This window comes from Osmia lignaria, chromosome 5, assembly GCF_051020975.1.
Source record: "Osmia lignaria lignaria isolate PbOS001 chromosome 5, iyOsmLign1, whole genome shotgun sequence".
In the NCBI taxonomy this organism is placed as follows: domain Eukaryota; kingdom Metazoa; phylum Arthropoda; class Insecta; order Hymenoptera; family Megachilidae; genus Osmia; species Osmia lignaria.
Genome location: NC_135036.1, coordinates 6,720,467 through 6,747,393, shown reverse-complemented (window position 1 = coordinate 6,747,393; position 26,927 = coordinate 6,720,467). Strand labels below are relative to the sequence as shown.

At 34.7% G+C, this 26,927-nt stretch overlaps 1 protein-coding gene across 6 annotated transcripts in view; it reads right to left on the bottom strand.

Moving 5' to 3' along the window:
* LOC117604759 (opioid-binding protein/cell adhesion molecule homolog) overlaps nucleotides 1-26,927 on the bottom strand; it is a 212,436-nt gene that overhangs the window by 146,556 nt on the left and 38,953 nt on the right. For all 6 annotated transcript variants that reach the window (XR_013062166.1, XR_013062165.1, XM_076688261.1 and 3 more), the window contains one exon: nucleotides 18,605-18,638. The gene's annotated coding sequence lies outside the window, so the exon portion shown is untranslated. The remainder of the gene's footprint in view (nucleotides 1-18,604; nucleotides 18,639-26,927) is intronic.

Here is a 26,927-nt window from a genome sequence, read left to right as displayed (position 1 = left end):
TTTTCATTTACATTCCAGCTACATTTTCCACCCACCACGTCGTCTACAACTGCAACCACCGCCCGATGTTCTAGCTTTCTTCCGAGCCCTGCCGTTTATGTAAATGAAACCAATAATGCCGCTAAGCGGGAGGCTAATAAAATTACCCCAGGCCTTGAAAGCTGAAAAGAACAAGGAATGTGCATCTGCATTTTTCTTTCCCCCGAATGGCACACGACGATTTTAATAAAATTTTAATGCGATGTAGAACTCGAAAGAATACATATCTGACAAACTGTACTAATGTTTTCACACTGTACTAATTATTGACACTTTAGTAAAGAATTATACTTATTAATTAATTATTAATATTATCTTTAAGTGTAATTAAATTACAATTTATTTTCCAATCTTTGATAATGTTACCTAACGTTATGGCTAATATTTAAGGTGAAAGATTTTTAAAAAATTTTTATTTAATATATTTTTTAATATTTTCAGCAATTTTTCCACTAAAATGAATCAACGTTTTACGAATCAATTTTCAGGGAAACGTTAATTTTTAATACACATATTTTTTCAATATACGTTATATCTGGGAGTTTGTTTGCATAACTGAGGATTTAGATAAAAATACACCAGTTTTACATTTGAAGGTATTTTCCTACACCATAGAGTTTCCGAGAAATTCGATCATATATGTTTTCCAAGTCCAACTTTGACGGTTGTTTCTCACCCCTTCGACGCGAACGGTTGCCGATGAAAACAAAAAAATACGTGTCGAATATTCTTTTTTTCTACACTTTTACATCGTATCGAAATTTTATTGAACTCCACGCGCGCGGTTGGATAACATCCCTTTTGAGCTACAGCTTTCATGCAGCTTTTGCTTTAAAATTTTTCATTTATTAAACTTGATAAATACAAATTCAATATTAAAACAATCTAAATATTGTTAATTTAATTTTTTATAAACATACTTTATCATAACACACACTCAATAAATAATAATATATTGTTTGAAACATCCAGAGGAATGTTATTAAATTATATTTATATTATATATTGACAAATATTTATTTGTATATTCAATTCTATAAATTAATTTAATAAAGTTGAAAAATATTGGAAATATTTTTAATATTAAAATTCTTTTAATATTGAAATTCAGTGCTAATTAGATGCCCATCAATTTTTAATCAAACTATAAAAAATGTTTAAATGGATGAATTCCCATCGTATCGGAAAATTCTATGTTAATGGATCCCAGTAGTCCATTTCAGGGTTACACTCCCCCTTCGGTTGGTTCGATCTTTCAGTTATCCGATTTCCTAATACTTCTTGGCTTTTCTTCGATTCGATATATTCGAGGAATGCATAAAATATAGAGCGTTGCAACGGTTCCATGATAGCATCGAATGGCAGGCAACTAGCCACATGGCTGACTAGCGAACGAGAATATCACTGTATGCCGGAGGTGAATTTTGCAGCGTTCCGAATAACCATGAAACCTATCCTGATACCCGATGAAACATTTATTGTTCTCTTAAATCCTGCTAACGCTTCGAGGCACAACTTATCGAACCATGTACAAAGAACTTCATATTTTTATATTTTTCAAGAGGTCAAAAGTTTATAGTTAAACTTACAATCTTGAATTATTTAAAAAATTCTGTATTCATAAAAATTTATTTCTTTTCCTTTCTGTACAAAATTTTATTTTATGGAGAGTATATAAGAATAGAAAGTTTGAAATTTAAATTTTAAAAAATAATTATTCCTACACAAAAGTATTATAATTTTTATGAAAATTAATTTTATACCAAAAGGAAAAGTCAAGTATAGAAATATGAAAATTTTCTTCGTATCGCTAGCTATAAGATGTAAAATATTCTTGATTACCTGCATATTTCGAATTCTCCTTACAAGACACTATTTTATTCGCACATATCAAACCACCCCCTTTACTTTTGGCCACTCTAAGGGAACATTTTTATTATTCCCATAATTTTCCGAGATATCCCTCTCTCGGTCATTCGAGGAAAATAAGGAAGAGACGCACGATACTCTGCACAGATGTAAAGGGATTTCGGAAGGATTTATGCTTTGAATCCGAATCATTTTTCTCGGGGTTCTGACGTTCATGTCCCATATTTTCGAGCACCAGACATGACGTTTCAGTCGAGATATTGCGTAACTGGACCAAACCGAACCGTATTCTCCTTCCCCCTTCTTAACCCTTTTTGTGATCAACGAGACAGACGAGGAATGCACAACGAACCCAAATCGAAATAACGAAAGTTAAATTTATCTTCTGACGCTAACAGTTCTTTAATTAATTTTAGGAGTAATTTAAATTCGAATTGGAGAATGGGAGAAGGTCGGGTAGATTCGGTTCCAAGTGTTTTCGGGTTGGAGTCTACCCGAAATTTTCCGAATCTACCTGAGTTCGTAATTTCGAGTACCCGCACACCCCTAAAAACAATACAATTTAAATTTAAACATCATACGAGTTTTTCTATCTATTGAAACAAAAAACAAATAGAAATGAGGAAAATGCATAAAAGACGACCGCAAAATGGAACAAATAAAAAACAAACCAAAGGGGTTAAAAACAAATTGAACCGGAAGAAAATATCGGGCCAATGAACCGCAGTCGTACAAATAACCGCTCAATGGAGGCAGTCCATCAAACGGATGTTAATAAGTTTTATTGTTCTTACAAAAGGAACGTATTTGTCGATACGGACGGGTAATCATGTCGAAGGTACCGCTTTCGTTTTTCACGGTGCGATAACGCGATGGTACAAAGAACGAATCGAGATAAAACGCGACAAACTCATTGTTATAATCTAGCTTTAATTACATTTTCTACCCGAATGAATAGCCCAGTCGTTGCTTTGTTCTCATTTCGTTGTCGAGGGTGGGGCGTGGGTGGAACGCGGGAATGGTAGCACGTATCCGAAATCCGCGTCGTTAATGCCGGCTGCTTTTCCACAAAGCACAGTATTTTTCGGTTACCATTTAAACAAGCTTATCGTAATTCATTCTGCGGTTCGGTATATTATTACGAAATTGTTGCCGGATCGACTGGAAAATTGTTGTATCCAGTACACTGACCGTGTGAACGATAAAACCGTTATGCCGGCTTGTATTGTATCAAACGACGGGCTTTCGAAACGTATAAACCCTGACACGATCCCATGACATAAAAGTACCGTGAAATGGCACTTATGGCTTATCAATTTGAAGCTTAAGGTTTCATGAAAATCACTACATAAACGATTCAATGCTGGCCCTAACATAAAATCGATAGTTGATAGTTATAGCTGATCAATGATCGATTTCGAAGCGCATGAAGTCTGATATCATTTGATGACATAAAAGTGACACGAAATGGCTTTTATGGTACATCAATTTGAAGCTTAAATTTTAAGGAAAATTGCTACGTAAGGGATTCTTAGATTATTCTTAATACGAATGAAATAAATAATAAATTAAATAGAATATTCAATTTTCAATTTGTTACATATTAAAAAGCGAATTATTTTATCTACTTTTTCAAAATGTTATCAATTTAGAAATTAGGCATCTGAACGATGCAAAAGATAGAAAGATTCAGAATCAGAAAATTAAAGGAAGTTAGAGGAACGCAACACCATGTGCAACGATACATTGCTTCCTAGTTGAACGAAGGAAGTAGGCTCTTTCGTGCTATCTCCTATGAATATTCGGATCAGAAACTAGTGTATTTATGATGCAAAATGAAATCACTGAATTGATATATGGCATATGATCGCAAAAGACTGAGAATGATTTTATTTGGCTTTAATTTTTGAAGAGGAATATCCATAACACCTCTGATTTCTAAATGAGACTATAATTAACATATCCTATAAATCAAACTCTATTAAATACTTTTAAAAATAGTATAGTACATAAACGACACCTTGGTTCAAAAATTGTAATTAAAATTAATTCCAAATAAAATCAAATAATTTTTTTACCAGTAAAAAAATGTCATTCAATATTTTTTGACATAGTAAATGGAAGATTTGAAAGGGGGTTTCTTGAAAAGTGAAGAGACCTCCCCTTTTTCGACCCTCATCTAAAGTTCTATTTTGTAACCAAGAAAATAATCTATGATAGCCAAATTTACAAATAACTCCAGGTAGCAAAGGTGTTAATGAACTACAAACATCTGAAAAATGTCCCATTTCGTCTCCGTAATTCCCAAAGATTGAAATTAATCTCAATTGAAATTCAACGAGAATTTTCATTGCTCCAGTAACACGAAATAATCCCAGAACGATATAATCATCCGATCATTCGGTGCCTCGTGCAGGAAAGAGGCAGCCAACTAGCTGGAAAGTATAGTGTGGCAATTTCTTCCTATCCCCCTTTATCCTGGAACGTAATCGTGGACAAGAATTCAAGTACAATGTTATCAGCATATAATAATGGTCGCCTCGCGAGCACCCTAATACCGCGTCATTTCCGGAAAGGGATGTTAGATAGGACACAGGAAGAACGGAAAAGAAGATGGGAGAGAGAAAGAGGGAGATTACGATAAAAATGGAAAGAATTTCATGAGAAAGGAAAAGAACATGAAGGGAGTGGAGATAGAAGTAAAGCAGAGGCAAAGGAGAGGTATCTCTCATTATCTGAAATTTCAGAAATGAATGAGACCATTAATTTTCAAGAAGAGGAAAGCTGCTGGACAGAATGGGGCGAATATATGTCAGAGGAGCAACTAGCCTCGCCCCCGCGGTCCGGTTCAGTTAAAAAGATGTCCGGAATAGATGATATCACCAATAAGTAGACGACGTGGAACGCGATTCTCTTTGAACGATCTTTGTTGAATTTTCTATTATCTCGGCCAAGTGCCTTTAATAATTCTTTTTATCGTACGTTTTAATTTTGGGAAACGTTCATAGAACGAAACGCGGGGAGACCATTTGGAAAATGTTCCAAGGACGTTTCAAGTTAAATTGTATAAAAATATTGTTACTGTTTGGAGATTGATGAAATTTTAGGTGTTTAGAAATAATTAAATATATTCTTATTTTATGAAATAAATAAAATAAAAAAATTAATAGATCTTCTGGGTAATTATTAAATTAAGTCGTCTTATTATTCGAAAAGCGTTTAGAATACCGGTAATGAATTGAATTTTTTCAAAAGTAAATTCCTTTAACAAGAAAGTAAATGGGATCATGACAATTTTTAGGTCACTGTAGGGAGCACGACAAGCTGATGCATATCAATGGTAGAGTGGGAAAAAGTAAAAAAGAAACCTGAACTGTCAAACGCAACGTTTGATATTGCTAATATTATGAAATATACCACCTGCGAACAAGTTTTCATCTGCAAAATCCATAAAAAGGCAGAGTAGAGAAAAAATGGTACCTACAGTCCTTCGTAACATACAATATTTGTACAAAACGTTGTGTTATATTATTCAAAAAATCTTTATTAAACCGAGTAAATAATCTAGACTTTAACCCTCGGATGGCGGACCATGGAGAAAGCCACAATTTTAATTTAATTTTATATCTCATGCTACTTTCATTTTCTAAATTTTAAGCTATTCAAGTACAAATTATTAAAAATGAATCTTAAATTAATTAAAAATCATTCTTTGAATTACATGAAACTCTTTCATTCACAAATTATACATTTAATTTTAAGTTAACAGGCTCCGTTCAAGGGTTAATCACCATAAATACCAAAATTTTTGGAAAAAGCACAAGTCGAACCATCCAATTATCCAGAAAACCGAAACACTTCGTTATAACTTTAACTTTCTTCCACAGAATAATCCTTGCCAATTATCAAAAAAGTTAATTTCTCATTCTCTTTCCCTCAATACTATTCATCAGTCCGAAAAGAGAGTTCCTCGCCGAAAGAGCCAATTAAATCTATGGCTGTCTGATTAAAAAGCATCTCACTCCATGCAACCGGAATTCCTCTTCGAATCCCGTTTTCCCCAGTCAACTGACCACTCAGCTTCCGAGATACCGCGTAATCCGGTTAGCCTTTCTTTCAGCGAAGAGAAAGAACCATGGCGCACGGTAGGATGATACCAAAGAAATCCATGCCACCGTAAACCGCGAACTGTCCTTTCGTACAGATAATAAAAAGTAACGAACCTATGGATCGATATTACCCCTTACACGCTTTGTGCATGATATTTATAGGCGAACGGTTGATGATTATTTCATCGGTACGCGATAAAGAGGAGAGGATAAAACGTGGTCGGGATAGAATTTTGTTAGCTGTGTAGAATCGATTGCTCGTGTCCAAAGTGCAAGCCAAGTATAATCGGAATTTGCATCGTTGCCCTCTTTCTATGAACCCGTCTACAGCTCTGTGCATTGAGAATTCGTTAACTTATTGGTAATAGACGGAAGAATCGATTCTCTGTTGCTTGCAAAATTACGATTCGGTTATCACGCTTCGCGTACTACCGTGTAGATTCTATTGATGAAACGTGGTAGCTACTGCGCTTCGCTGGGAAATTCTTATTTAAACGAGATCCTACGGATAAGGGGAAATTAATCCAGCTCTTATTTGCTGTTTTTCGAAACGCCCAAATCGATTTAATTGTTTAAACAACGATCGGTTTATTGGGAGGATTTTTGAAAGATGAGATCTTTCAGTAGTTATAATTGTATTAAAATGGCAAATTGTTAAAAATGATAAATTTTATTTGCTCCAGATTTTTTATTAAGTTCCTGTGATTTTGAAACGTTCATAGTCTGACAGGATTTGATGACATAAAAGTATTGCAAAATGACTTTTACGGCACATCAATTTGAAGCTTAAGCATTGACGAAAATGGCTACATAAACCCTTCATTAATATTCTTAATACAAAATGGCTGGTTGCCAGTTGCAGCAAACAATGGATCAACCTATTTACAGCTTATACGCTTGGAAACTGGTCATTGTTTGCTGTAACTGGCAATCAGCCATTTTACATTAAGAACATTAATGAAGGGTTTATAGAGTAATTTTCGTGAATGCTTAATCTTCAAATTAATATATCATACGTTTACATTTGATGATAATTTCATGAAATCATGTCAGACTTACGAATGAAATTATGAATGAAAACTATGTCAGAAATGAATCCTAGGTATCTGAAAATTTCTAACAGTAGATATTTCACGCTTTTAATAAAGCTGGAAGAGCTTTAAAATTCATAAGATTTAACATTTCTACTTCCCACAAGGACAAAAACAAAATAATCATCTTCTTACCAAGAAGGAAACATGGGTATCCTTGAAAGAGTCCACCCAGAATCGAGGTACACGTCTATTATTTTTCAACATTGTTTGTGACACTCTTCTCTCAGTCGCTAACTGCATCTCTAATTAAGGACTAATGAGCGTTCAGAGGAGAGAAACTCCTCGGCCCAGTGGACGTATCCGTTGAAATCCGTTACTCTCGTAGAAGAAGAAGTTGAAGAAGAACAGAAGAAGAGAAAAAGAAAGAAGTTCATTGCTCGAGACTGTCGGTACGACCTACTTCAGAAGGAAGTACGAGAAGTGTTTCCGGAGTGTGGACATCTTTCACCTAGCAGAGATCGAGTAGCAAGATGGAAGATCTTAGCAGGAGTACTATTAACGGGTCTCAAGGCACGCGCTACGGAAAAGACGACCGAACCACTCGAGTTTCCCCCGGGTTATCCACTCGACGTTTGCAGAGGCTAGTTCTCTTGGTCTCTTTCAGAACAGCTCCACCTCATTCCGTTTTTCTCGCTCCCTCCTTCGAGGTCCCCTCTGTCCGCGGTAAATAGACGCGAGCATTTCTATGAGATATCTCCTACTGTGCCCGTGAAAAGATCGTGGTACTCATAATGTGAGCCTTTGAGGGGGCTGCACGTCAAACGACAGTATTTCAATGCCTCACTGTATACTGCGACGCAAAATTTCCACCCGACGCGACGACGACGTTGCTCCATACCTGTCCTGCCGTCTTCTGTTACTAGAACTTTAGACGTCGCCTCGGTTTAAAGGGCGAACACGAAGATTTATCAGTTTTCGTATTCAATTTCTGACGGAATCAGTGCTGGTTAACTTAATACATGATTCTCTCATCAGAAGACAATGGTTATTTTAAAAGCTTTTAATTAATAGTTTTGTATTAAAAATATGAATGAAACGTTGTTTTCGTGAAATCTTAAGCTTTGAATTGATGGGCCATAAGTGCCATTTTGTGACACTTTTATGTCATGAAATTCTAATTGACTTTTTACTATCATAGTAGGAGTCATTGTTTGTTCTAATTAAGAATAAGACAATTCAGAATAAACATTTTGATAAAGCGTTTGTATAGTCGTTTTTATTAAACTTTAATCTATAAATTGATATGCCATGAACTGGATTTCCAGATGCTTTTATGTCATCAAATTAAATCCATGAAAATTTTCTAAAACGAAGAAATCTCGCGTCAACATTTTTACGACATAATTTCACGTTCTTTCAGGAGGAAACTTCATCTCCATTAAAGATAAAGATCCTTTACAGAGGATTTCAGGCAGCTTATTTCATCGACATGATTAATTTTAGACTGTACAAACATCTGTGTCTGGCGTGCGCCTTGCGTTCCTTACAGCCTGTGTAAGCGAAGAATACGAAATGATTGCAGCCTCTCTTTTTAACGAAAACTATGCAATATACGAGGTGTTCGGAAAGAAAATTTTTAAATAAAATCTACCAATAGAAAATATCAGAAATACAACAATTTCATCGTTCATTAAAATAATCAATTTTAATTATCTATTCTTAATTCGATTACCATTTTCTATGAAATAAATGTAAAATAATTATAATAATATCATAATAAATACACTAATATGATAAAAAATTCATAGTTTAAATTTAATAATTAAAATCCAACTATATCCTAATTTAATTGGTAATCAAATTAAAATAGAACACCCTATGAGTATCACGGTACTTGAAGGATACCAACGATGATGAGCTCACAAGGTTTGGGTAAAAAATTCTGTTGGTACCTAGAGACGAATTTCCTGTCTTGACTTTTTCGTCAGCATCCAGGATGACAAAATTATCCTCCGTTTCCTCGTCCCTCCCATCCCCTTCGTGTTTGATGAGCTCTTTTTCGCCCACTTTCGAGGGGATCAGCCGGTATTAATTACGAACGGTGCTTCATCGATATCAGATCCGTTAAGCCCGATCGATTACCCACGGGTCTTAACATACCCATAAGACATGGACGCGTTAAGATACGAGCGATCAACATATCGTATATTATACTTAAGATTATTACTAAAAAAAAACACCGTCTTAATAGAATCATAGGCCCTGGGCAAAAGGTCCTATACAATATTTTTAAATTTCTTTGCAAAGAAATTAAATAATATTGGCAGTACAGTAACGAATTAAAGATTAACCCTGCTATGAATTATTTATTGAAAAAATCTGGATGCATCGGCATTACCCCGTTATTTCAGCGTAACAGAAAAATCTGTTACTTGAACACGAAGAATAGCAAGTATCGTTTGTTCGATCAAAAACGTAACAAAACCGTGGAAAGCATCACTGGGGGAAAAAAAGGTACAAAAAGCAATTCCCACGCGTATCCTCTGAAGCGCGGCATAAAATAATGCAAGCCGGTTGGTCGAAAATTGAAAGCAAACAGCGTTTCCAATCGCAAAAAGATAACAATTCGTGGCCACTGATGCGCGAGAACAACTTCAATGGTTGCCACGAAAACCAACCCAATTACCTTCAATTGTTTCATTTTTCAATGATTTAATTAATTAACTTACGTAATCGTCACAATGGAAAACTATCGAAACTATGAACACCTTGATAAACGAACATGGAATTCTTAGAACAAGGTATGGATAATAATAATTAATTATAGTAGACGAATTATAACGAACTGCTTTGAAATGTCAAGAAGCTTTGTTCTAACGAAATAGTGTGTTTAATTTAGCCGGGATATTTGTTTCCCGCAACAAAACTGTTTTCAATTTTCCCAACTTTTGTCGAGTATATTATTCAGAGCTCACATTGTTTGACGAACTTTCTTTTCAAACGATATTGTGCTCTCGTTTAAATTTTACGATCTTCTATGTGTCAAATTAACAGGATCATATATGATGTTCAGATAGTCGATAATTTAATTTAATAAATATTAAAAAGTTGAAATTGAAGATTCACTTATTTTAATTTTAATCTTTTCATGCTACTGATCCATTTTTTACTCTCATCTATTCCATTGCATATTAATTATAATTTAAAAATGAGTAATCTTAGATTCTGTGATGAATAAAATTTCCAAACTCAATTCTATTAACCCTTTAAATACTGCAATGACAAAATGAATTCTTTTTTATTACATTCCCCCGTTGCTACCATGAAAGAATAGTATCTAAAGCATTTAATAAGTATCTTTTTCATCTACGGATACTAAATTTAAGAGGTGAAGATTGCCCCCCTGAGGGTATCTTGAAAACTATTAAAGATGTACTTCAATTGTAAAGTTTGAAACGTTTCTCTTTGAAGATAAGTTTTATAAAATAATAAGGTGTAAAAAGAACTGCATAGAAATTGAATAATCGCTTCTTGAAATTGATAATTTTTGGCATATAATGAAACGAAGATACATAAATTATATGCAAAATTAATTAAGCTTTAGGTAAAGGTGAGATACGTCAGCTAATATTATATGTATTTAGCATCTAGTATTCGATATTTAGTATCTACTATTTAATATAAAACCTGAATGCAATACTTGTTAAAGAAAATACTTGAACAAAAGAAAACGACAGAGACTTATGCAGGAACCTGATACATATTTAGTCGGTGGGCGTTTAATATTTGGTGTGAAATTTATGGGGCTGGTCTGGTATGGAGGACAAACTATCTGCCTCATAAAACCCTGTTAAGGAGTCAAAGTTATTTCCCTTTACAGTGGCTGCCATCCATCCGCGTTTACAAGAATCTACGAGGGTGGAATCGTTTAAAAGGAAATTTACAACGTATCGACGAGTTAAATCGAGTTCTTTTCGTCGTCCTAAATGTAACCGGTGAAATATGTGGCTTTATCTTACGAAAAAAGATTCAATTGGCACAACGACAAGTTACTCTGTTTACGTTTTAAGAAACAGAGGGAAATGAAAAGGATGAAAACAGTAACAACTTTCGTTCCTCGCTAATTTTCTTACTCTTCCTTCCACTTCCTTCCTTCATTCTCGTTTGTTCTCTTAATCCTCGTTATTTCTATTCCTCGTTTTTATGTAATTAGAGCCCGTTGTAAGAAGTTCGTTTTCCATTAAGCATTGTGATCAACGACTTTGATGTTTTTTCTGAGCTGCTCAACGAATCGTTCATTTTCTGAATACTAATCCTTCTCATCTTTCGAATGAAGTTTTGGTTTTAAAAAAAAGTGACGACGTGATGTGACATACCTCAGATCCTTTCTCTTTGTGGTAAAAAGAAATTTAATTATGTGTACATTCAGGTGCAATATAGGCTCCTTGATTAAAATTGCCATTATTTCAACAATAACACGTCAAAAATCCTGTATAATGTTTAGAAAGTAGAGTATTTTTGTGTTTTTTATATCTATTATATTTTGTAGTCTAATGTCTAATACCTACTGTCTAATGCCTAATATCTAATATCTAATGGCTAAAGTTTAATGGCTAAGATTTAATGTTTAATGACTAATTACTAATTCCTAATTCCTAAGTCCTGATTCTTAATGCCTAATGCCTAATGCCTAATGCCTAATGTCTAATGTCTAATGTCTAATGTCTAATGTCTAATGTCTAATGTCAAATGTCTAATGTCTAATGTCAAATGTCTAATGTCTAATGTCTAATATCTAATGTCAAACGCTTAATGTCCAATGTCTAATGTCTAATGTCTAATGCCTTCATATTTAAAGCCTAATATCTAATATCCATTATCATGCATAACTTTAATTTCTAAAAAAAATTTCCTTTAAAATACAAATGAATTTCTTGTAAGCAACAAAGTAGACACAATGATAAATTAATAGCTTGTTAATTTTGCAAACGATGAAAGACGTAATTATCGTTGGTGAAAGCGTTAAGTGCTTGTTTTCAAAGTCACGTTAAATCAGCGATGCAGTCAGGATATCATTAGCATAAAGCCATTAAGTCGCAAACGTGCGCGTTAGTTTTTTACCTTTTCCGTCACGAATGTATCGCGAAACATAGTTCCCGGCCAGAACACGCCAGGGAATTCCAAAAATACCGTAGTTGAGCTTAGAACGTGACGTTCCAGTTCATGCTGGCAGACTGCCATCAGACTTTATATAATTCCGAGATGAGCTATGACTACTGAAATTAAGTACTGTTTATCCTTTACTCTTACTATGTTCCGGAGTATATAATATGATTTGAATATCATTAAAACTTTATATCAAAAAATTAAAAAAATAAATAAAATTATATTCTTTTTACAAGAAGAAAAAGATTTATCAACCCTTTATGTTTCTACAAGTTCCTAAGGTTAATGATTAATAATACCCATGAATTTAAAAGAATTTTCAAATACAACAAATGTTTTTTAATATCATCTTAAAGTGTATGGTTTCTCTGACATGTTTTCAAAAGTTTTTACATTTACAGTACGAACGGTGCAATGTGCTGTTTCATGGGGGTTTGATTTATGATGGCCTCATGACAAATGTTTTGTCTGGAACTTGAGCTTGTGTTTCATACCTGTCGTTACAACACGTGTGTTTTAAAAGCAACATTTATAACTTCAAACTGTCTACCCGTCGCAGAATGTTAATGTCTATGTGATCGTTTGGTTTCGCGTTGTTAAAAAGCAATTATTTATCGATCCCAACAATAATAATTTTCCATTTGAAATGAGAACAATATAAACACAATAAAATTTAATGTTCATCCATTTGATTTGAATATTCCTTTAAGATTTTACATCTTGCCTCTTTACTTTACATGAATTTTCACTTAATTTCGTTGTAACGTCGTAGGCCATGTATAAACCCATCGATAATCCACCTTTTACAGAGTGTTCTATATCGTCGTTGTTCCGGCTTGTCACCATAATCCTTTAATCGAACCATGTTATCATACACGCATTGCGAAACTCAATTAACTTTGTTTCGTGTTTGACTTGCGCTTCTCCTATTCCCTTTGTAAATGTATTCCTTAACACCTTTGCTGTTAGATAAGTTAAATACATTGTCCCTTATTGTCTGGCCTAGGTATTCGCGCCACATCTGTTGTATTAGTGTTGCCATTACGATACTGAACTGTGTAATTGCATACTGTCGGTGAACAAACCCTATGTAATTATCAGTGCTGTTCCCCTTAACTTTTTCATCCTGTCATTCTCTATTAATATTAAGTAAAATTATTTGTATTTGATGCTGAATTGTATTTAACCATTGATTATCACTTTAAATGATTACACTACTGATGATATGATTTTTCAGTAGTATAGCCATATAAATATGCGGCCCACGTTATTTTTTTAACATTTGAATCTCCCATTTTCCAAATTGATTAACTCCAAGAAAACAAAAAATAAAGGAATTGATAAAATATGAAAAGTTGAGCATCAATTGAGTGCCATGGCACTATGATTTTAACAGATTTAGAAAATGGAGTTAATTACTTTGACCTGTGAATGGTTCATTTAATTATTATGCTCCTCACATATCTGTTCAGTAAGACGCAAGAAAAATCACAACTTCTTGATGGAAAAACTGTATCCTTTATTTCACGTGTCTTAGAAATTTGACATCCTTAACCCCTGAAATCCCAGGGTGTTAGGAGGTCTAAAGGCAGCTCAAGGGAGTATCCTTTTGTGTTCACGTGAAAGTGTTAAAAATGCAATTTCTTTTTATTCTTTTAAATTGACTCAAAATATTCAATTTAAAAATAATATTTTTATTATCACTCAAAGTAACAATAAAAATTTTGATTACTTTAATGAATACCTTACAACGAATTGATGGCATTCACACACAAATCTAAATAATTCCTCCAAATCAGTTATAGCAATGTTGTCTAACATTTGCATGTATTTATATCGGATATTACTATATTTGCATACGATTACTTTGTACGGTGAACTATAAATTTAATTCAGCTCGTGTGGAAAATGTATTCATCCATAAATTCCGGCATTCATACTTGCATAAACAAATAAATCATCACGTATAGAGAGTGCTTCACTTTTTGTTGTTTGACAATTTCACGCTCGGTGGAATGTGATATCAATTTCAGCAAACAGACATATATACATTAGAAATATAGTACCTAACACTTTGAATCTTAATCTTTCAGACATTTTAAATATCTCAAGTCGCGCGAGAAACTCTCGGGAGTATTTCTGAAAGTGTCCATTATGCAAAGAGTCTAAATTATAAATTATCCTAAAATTCAATGATATAGCACAAATTACCCATTTTCTAAATATCTTTCATCAAACCCAATGATTCCTTTCGTCAATCGACTATTTAAACACGCTCAATTTAACTTTATCTAACAAAAGTCAGGAGAATTTCACTAAAAAATGAAACCCTTTGAAACGATCTGGCAAAAAATGAAGCTGAGGTTCCTTAAAGATTACAATAAACCGGGATTTACGTAATCCTTCAGGCATATCTCTACCGTGGCCTGCTACATGACATTACTAGGGATAGACGAAAGGATACACGGTACTTTCATTCGAATACGAAACGCTTCATCCCTGTCAATGGTTTACTTTATCTGTATCGGAAATATTTCTATCTTTGCCCTGGGACCGCCATTTATTTACCGGCGTACCGATTTGGAAGAAATAAAACGAAGTACGAACTGATATGTGAGGAATATTTTTTCAAGAATATAGAAGGTAACAAAAGAAAATGATAAAGGCATCGATCAACGTAACACGCGATAATTTTTCAAAGTTATGAAAATAAATTTTTAGGCGGACTGGAAAAATTTATTTTCCAAGAGAATTACCGATGGTATATTGTTTCGCGATGGTGAAATAGCTAATATTTTAACGCGGTTGATGTTTTCCGATCGTTGCGGTAAGGACGATGCAATCGTGCACGCGAGATTCAAAGAATACACGGTGAAACAGGGGAAATTCGTGGTCGCGAATGCGATCGTTAGCAGATTCTCGTCGACGCGTGATAATTCTGCTCGACAATTTTAGCCTCGTTTGTATTTGCTAATTAATAATTAAACTGCCACCGAATGAACGGAATTACACGAACCACCCTCTGCTTCCTGCCAACGAAACACATAAATTTGTTCCCTACTAATTTTGCTGAATATTGATGATCGCGCCGAATCATTTACAGGTTAACGTTAAGGGTGAATGAGGGAGAATGTGACGAGTGATTCTATTAGAAATAGCTCCGACGAAATTTCGTTCACTTCGATCTCTTACATTTCATTATTAATAGAAGAAATTAAGGATCATGCAAATTTGAGTATCTAATTTTAATAGAAACCTGATCGATTCTATGTCTGACTTATAATTGACTCGATTCCCTTATTATATTCAAAATTATATTTAGATTCCTTTCCATTTCTGTCTCAATATTCATATTTCAATAAATATAAGCCTCTCGTTTCAAAAATTGAGTGTCTAATTTTAATAAAAGCTCGATTACTTCTATGTCTGACTTATTATTGCCTCGATTCCCTGATTATCCACTGAAATGCAATAATTTCAATTTAATTTTAAATTCTCTCCCAAATTATTTTCTACATTTTAAAATACTGTATTAAATACAATAGTTTGAATACATATAACCCTCTTACTTCAAAATTTAAGTAATTAATTTTAGTAGAAACCCTTTGTCTGACTTGACTTCCCTATTGTCCCCTGAAATGCAACAATTTCAATTTACAAAGAATTTTCAAATTGTTCCTATTAAACTGTAATAATAATAACAACAAAGGATAATTAAAAATAGAATAAAGACGATAAGAAATACCACAAACCTTGCAATAATGGTTTTAAAAATAAACCCAGCACGAAGGGTGCAAAGAAAAGAACTTTTATTATGAAACGTTACTTTTATTGTTGATCATGTGATATGTATTATGTAAAGGCGAGTTCCTTTTTTTTGTTACCGCCTTGATGTCACTACATGAACAATAAACTACCCGAAGCAGTCTGACGAATGTTCCAAGACGTTCATTAACATAAAACCACGATCAATATGGAGCTCGTGGGGAAGTTGGAAGACAGATTTTCATGTTGAAGTAACTGGAAGGCAATATGAAAAACTGTGGCATAAAAGTCTACGGCTGTAGAAGACGGTATTACATCGCGACCTCGTTTCATTTATTTGCTCCCTGAATAGTGAACAGCTCCACGCATGTAGGCATATTTTTTTCTATATATATACATTTGTACGTGTTTGCTTATTGGTGTGTGCACGTACGCTGTATTACGCATTGTCTTTTTTCATGATAAACAGTCAACTAACACAAACACAACACTATGAGCTCGTTCCCGTGCGGTTTTATTCAAATTCACCCTTAATATAAGACATAAGCTTGGTTTTGCGCTTTTGAAATATTTGGCAAAGCTAACTTTTCAAAAGGCAAATATTCGCGTTAAAGTTAAAACAACTCCGTCTGTGCATTCTGAAAATATCACCGCTGTGCAATTAAAATTATAAAACAGTTAAACTGTGAGGAATTAAATATCTAGAATTTATAATTTTATAAATTATAAAAAAATTATAAAATAACAGATAGCTTTGGAATATTTGACAAAGTAAAATTTGGAAAATTTCTAAATTCTTTGAGATTATTTTATTTCTTAAGAATATTGAATACTTTAGTAAACGATTGCACGTTTATGCTGGAATTAATCGAAGCAGTAAATCTGCCGTTAAAACTTGTATCGCGATCATTTGGAGTTTATCAGTGTAATACCTCTATCCTATCGAAAAGCGATCTTGAACGATCGAAAATCGTCAGAAAGACGCATTACCGTCCCATCTGTACGGTGAAATTTGTATCCAACACTGTTAGGTTCAGTAAAAATTTTCACTTATCTTGCACGTCTCTGTCTCTTATCCCAAAGGACAAATTGGATAGTCCGACGAAAGGCTAGGAGACGAGGAAACTCCATCCAATTTGCAATGCACAGGAGCTACTACAGCTGTTCTCATCCGTAGCCTAAGCGCTACTACCTTATCTTGCTACACTCGTTGAAAAAGAATTAGCGATTTTTTTCTACCTTGTTTCCTCAAAGAATTACCGTACCTCTTAGACTATAGCGACAAGAATATTCCTTGTGTAAGAATATCTACTTGAAGAAGGAGACAATGATATGCAATTATTCATTTAACCCTCGGAGGACGGACCATGGAGAGAGCCCCAATTTCAAAGCAATTTTGTATTTCATATCATTTTTATGTTCTAAATTTTGCACTGTTCTTTGAAAAATTATTTCTTCCTTTGGAAATAAAGAATATATTTGTAGAAATAAAATTATTTCATTTTATTATTATTTAATTTAGCTATGAAAAATATATCATAAATATGTAATGTTAATAGATGTTTCATTCTGAAAGGGTTAATTAATATGCATTATTCCTAATACAATTGACAATGAGAAAAGAAGAATTGAAAGAGAGGTGCAATGCAAAGGGGTCAACCTATCCTCTTTGAACTGTAGATTTGCTCCCGGCAAAATTAAACAATCGATCGAATCCTTCGACAACCATTTCCACTATGTTACCAGGACAAAAAATGTAGAAAAAAAATAGTTACACGAAAGTAGTTTTTTAGACTCGTGTTGGAACAAAAAAAGTGGTGTTCTATTTAAAAGATACAAAGAGAACGAACAACGATGTTGAAAAAATTGAAAATTTAATTATTCCAATTATTTCTTTAGACGTTCATAAAATTTTAATAAATGTCCTATGACTTCTGAAAGGGTTTGAATTGTTCATTCTACTTTTTTTTTAATATCTACCTGTTTTAATCTCGAATCTTTCGCTATACAGGACTTGTTGAGAACAGAAAACTCTGGTGTAGCAACAGTTTTTCAAAACATTCGCATGTCATCAAGTCAGCATGGATCGCCGGAAGTATTGTACGCATTTTACGCATGCATGCAATCAGGTATGACATAACGTACACATGCAAGAAAGTACATCCACCTGGCAAGCAGTCGTACTCCTCTGCGTGCGCGCATATTCGCGGAAAGACCGAACAACTGACCCAGATACGTATGAAATGACGTATTATCATCACTACGAGCGTATTATGAATTTTCAGCTTTTATTACGACCAGCTGCGTGGATTTCCAGCTGATTTTACTCTAGCATGAATAACGACAGTGACGACATTTAATTCGCTTTGCCTTTTCATCCGTCAAGCTTCTAAAATATGATATTAAAAATATGAAAATGAAACTTCAAATTGTTACTCCTTATCTCATCTCGTTATAACATAATACTACTATAAATATTATTATTATTTTTATCAATGTTACGATGATCGTCACTGCTGTTATTAATTCTCGAATGACGGACCATGGAGAGAGTCCCAATTTTATTAGAGATACCGAATTAATTTGCACACCTAATATAATGATAATTATATAATTACTCACCATAGACAGGCTACAGGGTAGATGACGTCACCATCTGTAACAAAAATATATTAAATTAATATCATAAGCTTAGATTACACAAAATAGATTAAAAGAATTTAAAATCTGTGGCCAAAAATTGAGTGTTTCACTTCCAATTTTTGACTCATAAATGAACATTCTTCTTTAGATTCTTAAAGTTAAATGGTGCATAACAAGTAGTATAGCAGACAGATAGGTTAACATCAGTTCCATTTTATGTTATAACAGTCGCGGCTGAGTTTAGAAAAATTCGTTGCCGAAATCGGTCCTTTACTTCCAGGTCAGCGAGAAATCGAAGAAATTGGATTGCCTTGAATCGATTAAACTTTGCTATCGAAGAAGTTTCGCGGAGTTTTAGAGTAAAATTTGTTGAATGCAATCCAAGATGCGGAATAAAAGTTTCATAGTTAATGGTAGATATCTTTCGGGTAAATAAAGATCAAGCATACGTTACATTCAATCGTCTGGCAAGTCGCTGAATGTACACTTTGTATAAATCACCCGTTAAAATGTTAACAAATCCTTTATGTAGTCTTTTCTATTAAACTTTAATCTTTCATTTGATGTATCATATGTCTTATTTCGTGATACTTTTCTCTCATCAAATTCGATCAGAATATATCAATTATACTCTGGTTCATTATTTGCTATAAATGACTGCCAGTCATTTTGTATTAAAAGTATCAACAAAATCTTTGTGTAGTCCTTTTTATTAGACTTTAATTTTTCATTTAATGTACTATATGTCTTATTTCATGATACTTTTCTGTCATGAAATTCGATCAGAATATATCAATTATACTCTGGTTCATTGTTTGCTATAAATGAGTGCCAGTCATTTTGTATTAAAAGTATCAACAAAACCTTTACATAGTCCTTTCTATTAAACTTTAATCTTTCATTTGATGTATCACATGTCTTATTTCGTTATACTTTTCTGTCATCAAATTCGACGAGACTTAAAAAATTTCCAAATTCGTCATTGGATAAATCGTTTCCTCTCCGAGCGTCAACCCTCGATCTTAATATTATTTCCCAAAATAATAAAGTGAGATATATGCGTTTAATTGAACATTACTATTCCACAGGTTTTTTTCGCATTCAAAATTACTGGCTATTGTGTTATCCGAGTTTGAGCAATATTTTTCCGAAGCTCACGGCGTACGTTTGAAACGCTTCGTTAGGGGCTAACATGACATCGTCGTGGCGAACTGTCGAGCATTTTCGAGGGAAATGTTTTGACGTGACAGTTGTCAGAGGTAATCGGTGGCCTTCGCCGAACGGAATCCATATACCGCGTTGCACGGCTATAAAGGTTGTCCGTCAACAGGGAGGGGGTCTGTGCGAGAATAGTTCGGGGGGTGTTACAGTGACAGTTCGTGACGTGACTGTATGGTGGATCAGAAATCACGTGCAAACTTGCTGTTAGAAGCATATACCTCTAGCTTGTGTGTTATCGAAACGTTTAAGCAGTGTCGAGATCCAAGTATACCGATAGGGGTACATGCCTGGAAAATTATGCACGCCATCTGTGAATCCTGTTATTGAGATTGCTGGATGATTTTGCTTTAGCTGGGAAATTTGTAATAATTCGTTGGATAATTCCAAGATAAATTCTCACGATTTTCAAAATTAATTTTAATGGATATCTTAACAAAAAAGGAAAATCCACAGTGCAATTTTTAGAAATTTGATTAGCATCGTTATGCAATTTGAAGCTTGTATTAATAATCATTTTATTAATTATTAGAGAACTCTTGTTCGTTATAAATATTATAACTTCCTTAGTCTACACATCAGACACACCGCCATATGCATGAAGGGGGTTGAATAAATATGCCTGTGACATGGATGTCGCGTATATATCCACGTTCGCGTATACAAACATCTATATTCGCATAAGGAAGCCGAGTCGCTTGATTCTCCTTGGAAGGTTCTGAAGCGTCAGAGAAGGCGACGGCTAAAAGTGGAGAAGGATGAGGAAGGAAGGAGGATAGAAGCTGAGGTCTACTCTGTTTGCTAATTACTCGGCGTCGGCACATTTGCATCCACGTTCGCACCAGCCTCCGACTGGTGGCGTTAACCTTCTCATTAAACGTAATTGTTTGCAATAATTTGATGCCACCTGTCTCTCCCCCTCTACTGTCGTTACGACCAGCCAACTTCTACACTAAGTCTCCGCTACCTTGCTGACTAGTTGCACCACCAGCAGACTGTCTTCTCCCATTTTGTTCTCTTTTATTCTTATGCATTTCACTGTGTTCGTACCCATCTGGGTGTATACGTGCTTTTATGTACAGTGAATCGTATTTAATATTCGGACACATTAATAGAGGTTCTTCTGGTTAATTTGACCTGGTGTAGACCATAGTGATGTAGGCTAGTTGTAGCTTGGGTCAGCAATGATTTGGGCTATCCATGGCATGGACCATCACTGCTATAGGTTATTTATGGCATAGACTATTAGTAATGTGGGTTATTTATAGCATGGACCATCAGTTGTGTGGGATTTCCATAGCATCGTCCATTGGTGCTATAGGTTACCTATAGGGCTATCAATAGTGTGGGCTATTCATGTCATGGACTAACATTGATCCAGGTTGTCTATGGCATGGGCTATCCATGGCATGGGCCATCACTACTATAGGTTATTTATGGCATAGACTATTAGTAATGTGGGTTATTTATAGCATGGACCATCAGTTGTGTGGGATTTCCATAGCATCGTCCATTGGTGCTATAGGTTATCTATAGGGCTATCAATAGTGTGGACTATTCATGTCATGGACTAACATTGCTCTAGGTTGTCTATGGCATGGGCCATTAGTGATGTAGGCTATCCATGACATGGACCATCAGTGCTATAGGTTATCTATGGTTTAAGCTATCAGTGATGTGGGCTATCCATGGCATGGGCCATCAGTAATGTGAACTATCCATAGCATGGACCATCATTGCTATAAATTATCTGTGATTTGAGCTATCAGTGAAGTGGGTTACTCATGACATGGACCATCAGTGGTATGGGCTGTCCATAACATGGGCCATCAATGTCGTAGCTCATCCATGACATGGGCCACTCATGAAACAGGCCATCTGTGGTGTGGGCCATTTATAGCATGGGTCATCCATAATACCAGCCAAAATAATATTATTTTATTCCAAGAGAAATCAAATCAAATTTTATTTAACTAATATCAAACTTCGTTCTCAAAAATTTTTCATTTTTATCCATGGAATAGTATGTATATGCATCATTCCTAACAATAAGGAGCCACAAGTATACTCGAAGCATGAATACAAGGTATAGTACCCACGTGTCTGGATTCTGATTGCAGTCACTTCTGAAGGAGCAAGTAGTCGTCGTCTGGATCTTGGTGTAAAGGGCTTTTGTTTCAACGATGACATCCGTGCTACGTACACAACGTACATGTAATAATAGCGACTTTAGACGTGCATCCTTGAACGTGACAATTACAGACGTGTGGATTAATTGGTAGAGACGCGGTCTGGACCCAAGGATAATGGAACAGAATCTAGGGAAATAATGGGCGACGTAATTTCAGAATTTTTCTGACTTTGTCATGCACGTCGCAAGCTTTTCCTTACGAAGCAATTTACGAAGCAACGCTGCAGAAAATTGTTCCCTTGATAGCCTGCTATTGGCATTGACAATAGCAGTACCAGGATTTGCATCGAGAGCAACAACGAACAAGATTTAATTTTTTATTTTTTATTTTCTATTCTATTTAAAATATACTGTTCAACATTTTCATTTTTTAAATTTAATATGTAAACTGTAATAATTATTTTAATTATTCAAGTACCTTGATCACCACAGTGATAATTAAATTAAATTAAAATTTCAATTCCTGTTTACTTTTTTTAATTTATCCTAATTTCCTAATCACCAGTAGAAATATTATACGTCTTTATTTATTTGCTTGTCATTAAAAATGTTTTAAATGAAATCTAAATGACAACATTCCATTAAGGATGATAAAGTTATTTCAATAGTAGAGATTGTAACAATACATTTCTACTAATATCGAGTTTATTGGACATAGATAAGAAGCGAAGATTATTGTTGAGAACGAAAACATTTCGATGAATAGCTACCATTTTTCATGGAATCTGCACGAAAGAATTTTCTAGTTTAGCAATATTTTTCTCGAACTGGCACTCTCAATATCTACGTTCGTTTCTCCCCCTTCGGCACAATTCCTTTCAAACTCCGCATGTATCTTCAATGTTTGCCGTGCAAAGTGAGTACACCTTGTATCATTTCACGGCGCTGAGCCAATAAGCATTCGAAAGCGATAAATTCCTCGCCTTTCGTACGACTTCGTTTCCAACGGATCACAACAAACTTTACCCTGCGGCGAGACGCAGCAAAATATCCATCGAAACTTTTATGCTAGCGTGAATATTCGCCTGATCATCGTTCAACGTTCAAACACTCTTGATCTTTGAAAATTTCTGAACAAATGGAACAAGAATTTCTCCAAGAAACAAGAATAAACCCTGATAAATTTATGATAGCTTAACAATTTTTATATGAAAATTCCTAACACCTATTAATAATTCAGTAATAATAATTAAATTTATATATCTTTTGACTGTAATTAGGAAAATCATAATTCAATAGTATAAATATTATCTTGGAAGCTATAATAATTTATATGCAATAAAATTTTTATTAGCCATGGAAGTCACAGGGTTTTCACATTTGAAAATTTATTTAACCCTTGTACGACGGACCATGAAGAGAGCCACAATTTTAACTTAATTTTATATTTGATATCGTTTTCGTTATTTATATTTATGTTTGAGGCAACAAACAGAATTTCATGTTTTAACATTTTCTTAAAACACACGTTAAAAAGATTTTCCTGAGAGTTTCAAGTTAATCCGAGGAAAATTGACGAAGTTACAAGGGTTTAATATAATACACGGTGCGGTAAACGCGTTTTTCTCAAAACCATGTTTTCAAAGCTAGGAGCCACTGAATTATTTTCCTTTAAACTTTGCGTCTTTATTTTAAAAACACCGAGATCTCTCATTCCTAAATAAACGAAAATGAACCCCGGAAATTCATTAAACCGTAGCTGAATAATTACATTCTTTCCCTGCTATTTGAACAAAAACCACGCTCTATATTCCGGCACCGCAGACTACATTTTGGATAGCAAGTGTAGCTAAATGGAGGCAAATTGCTCGCCACGTGTAACACGTGGAGTGAACGATAGGGTTGAAAAGATGATGTCCGTGGGGTGACGGTCGAAAGTGGTGGTTTGCCGGGGGAGGAGAAAAAAAAAAAAGAGGGATTCAAGTATGGTAGTGATACCGATGTCCGTGGCTTAAGGAAGAAAACGTAGGTAAAAGGGACTGTTAAGAAGAAAGTAAGGATAAAGGGTGGGTTATGCGGTAGAAAACGATACGCTATCAAGCGAGAACACTCCGGTGTCTACCAGTGGGCTGAGCAGTAGCGGAAAATACAGTGCATCATCAACAGATAAGCTGCTTAGCTTCGGGTCTTATACGAGTGTTGCTACGATCCTTCGCTTTTTCTTCCTTTTTTCTTTACCCCCCCTCCTTTTATTTCACCACGACTTCCTTTTCTCTCTACCTTTATCTGTCGGCACGAGCTGCTAGGAATATTGCGCTCCGCGAAATATTGCATTAAATAAGCGGTTGAAAACGACAGCCTTCCGATCAGGATGGAATCAAGCGGTAATGTCTACATTAAGGTCGGCTATATTAGCATCGATTCGTTGAAACGTAACCGATAGTTCGACTTGTATATAAAAGCTCCTATCCATTCGATCGTTCGTATAAATGGCATTTTATAAAGCTAATGTCCCATTAATGTGTCCACGCCACGAACTGATCTAATAATTCTAGATACTGGAAATATTTGATATCGATCTTACAATTAGCGATACGCTGTTCCGTTTCTTTTCCTCTTTATGGGTAATTTAACTGTTTGGTTTGATTGTATCATAGAATATTATAGCTCAGTTTAAATATACGTGTGGAATTGTTTTTAATGAGAACGTTATGCAATGGGAATATATCAAGTCACAAATGTAAAGTATTTGAAGTTAATTTTTTTTCAGAATGAAAAGATGTATATAGAAATGTTATTCCACGTTTTCATCTTATTTTTTCCATTTAGAATTTTTTATGTTTTCCAACCGTAACTTCAGTTACATGACACCCTATATGCACGGCCTGGTTTCTCCGATAGCTTCACGAAGCACCGAAAATCGACGCCTTGCATTTCGATGCTCCGCGATTCTCTCGGGTAGTTCGGTTTAACGTTTCGCAAGTCGAGCCATATCCATGAAATTACTCGATCGATCCCGTGAGAATGGTAACGCTTATTCATACAAGAGAAACAAGCTTGAGAATTCCGAGCTACTTTTCAGTAGAGTAGACCGTTAAAACGAGCTCTGCGATCATAAAAAAGATTCATTCTACTGAAATTAATTGCTATCTGGACTTCTAAACGTAGAAATCTGAAATGATTTAATGTCATGAAAGTACCTTTAAATTTATAGCTTGAAGTTTAACAAAAATAACTGTGGAAATGTTTGATCGTGATTTTTACTAATTGTCTGATTTTTCGTTGACCTATACTACTTGATTGATGCAACCTTGGTTTCAACGGAGAACCAGCCATTTTGTATTGAGACGATTGATGAAACGTTTATGTAGTTATGTTCAGTGATCCTTAAGCTACAAATTGATATAAAATAAGTGCCATTTCGCGTCAATTTTATGTCATGAATTTGATACGCAACATTACAAAGTAAGTCAACTCTCGGACGCGGACCATGGAGAAAGCCCTAATTTTAATTAAATTCGGTAGTTCCTATTATTTTTATTTCCTAAATTTTATACTGCTTCTTTAAAAATTATTTCTCCAATATATGAAGAATAATTATAATTACTACCACAGTAGGTAAAAGCAAGTGATGTTTAAAGTAAAACGTCAGAATCAGGAATACGATACACCGGCTGTCAAAGTGTTAATACAACTAAAAAATAGAAAGTATCACATGTTTAAACACTTGTGGTTTAATATCACTTTTGTCACAGTATACCCTTGTGCGCCCGTGTAATGTGTTTTTTCGTGAAAATGTGAGTTATTGTATTTCTACAGCGCTGTCACGAGCACCGAGGTTGGAAGATATATGATGTGCCGCTGTAAAGAGGCAAAGAAACGTTTTCAGGAGAGAAAAAAATAATACAAATTTACGGCTAGCAAATACGATTATTACCAATTACAATTTCTATCGAATGTATCTTTCATTAGACACGATCGGAAACTGCAGCTTCTAATACAAATGGAAAAAGAAAACTAAATTAAAGAAAATACCAAGTACTGAAAATTAATATTAAATTAATTTAATTGAATAGCAAATGGAAATTTTTAACTAGAAAATGAAACAATTAGAATTCAAATTATTGTAACTATAGTATGGCGTGCTATTGAATAATCCTCCCACCTAACGAATGCACTTTTTTGCATAATAGTGCAGCGGAGGCTTGCAATGAGGGTCCATCAACAAAACCTACCAATTAAAGTGTGCTTGCATAACAGTTTTCTGCAAACGAAGAAAATTCGAAATGCAACCAGATCGAACAGAAGGGCCGACTGACATGGCTAGATGTGAAAGGGGGTGAAATGATGCGATTCCGGCGTGCATGCATACATGTACACAGGGTGAGAGCGTAACACTGCGTGTTAACGAATAAAGAATGGCATGTTGCACCGGCTGCATTGGATGGGAGCCGGTGCACTGCGAAACGACATGCAACCGACAACGTGTCAGCAGGAACAAAAAGGGGTCGTAGAAAAGAGGACAAAAGCGAACAGCCAAGTCAGCTCTTGGGGCCAGAAGCTATCTATAGTGAGATAATTGCGATCGGCTTTTCCAAAGGAAGAAATTGGGAAAATTTACGCTGTCTGGATCAAGTTAACTGGATAATTCGATCTCCTATTTTAAGCGCCATCTATTTTCGAATTTTCATTGCATTTTTTATTTTTCATTTAATATCAGGTGTACAAATTTAGTTTGGTTTCACGTTTTCTTGATATCGATAGGAGGTTCGATACTATTTGCAATTTATTTCTATTTTTAATTGGAGCGTCAGTTTTCCCTAATCTTTCTGCTTTTACTACAGCGCGAAATTGCTCTCATTAAGTACACTCAGGGAGCACTTGTAAATTCTTGAAAAACTTTTCCAGCAACGATAACACTGATATCTTTTGCACTTCCTGTCTGACTGGCGT